The sequence below is a fragment of the Sinocyclocheilus grahami genome, unplaced genomic scaffold (genome assembly GCF_001515645.1).
Source record: "Sinocyclocheilus grahami isolate Dianchi unplaced genomic scaffold, SAMN03320097.WGS_v1.1 scaffold3692.1, whole genome shotgun sequence".
NCBI lineage: Eukaryota > Metazoa > Chordata > Actinopteri > Cypriniformes > Cyprinidae > Sinocyclocheilus > Sinocyclocheilus grahami.
This window is the reverse complement of record NW_015508775.1, coordinates 5168-5465: the sequence shown is the minus strand read 5'-3', so window position 1 is coordinate 5465 and position 298 is coordinate 5168.

The window sequence follows — 298 nt, the reverse complement described above, 5'->3', positions numbered from 1 at the left end:
GTCTATGAAAATGCGTTTTATTTAAATCTCTGGGTGTTAAACACCAAGCTCAATGGGTAAGCTTTATACCCGTTTAGGTAAATAAAATTCACACATCTACAAAATATGCAACAGACTTTAAGTGGTTGCCTCTTATGACAGCTTGTTTTGGTCCTACCTTCTGTGTTTCAACTATAGTTTACAATCCAATTACCTCACATACAACATATCGATGTATGCTTTTACAACCTATTGTAGATTACCATTACATATACATCTCTGCATAACCTCAAACAAGTACAAAAGGTGAAATTACAAT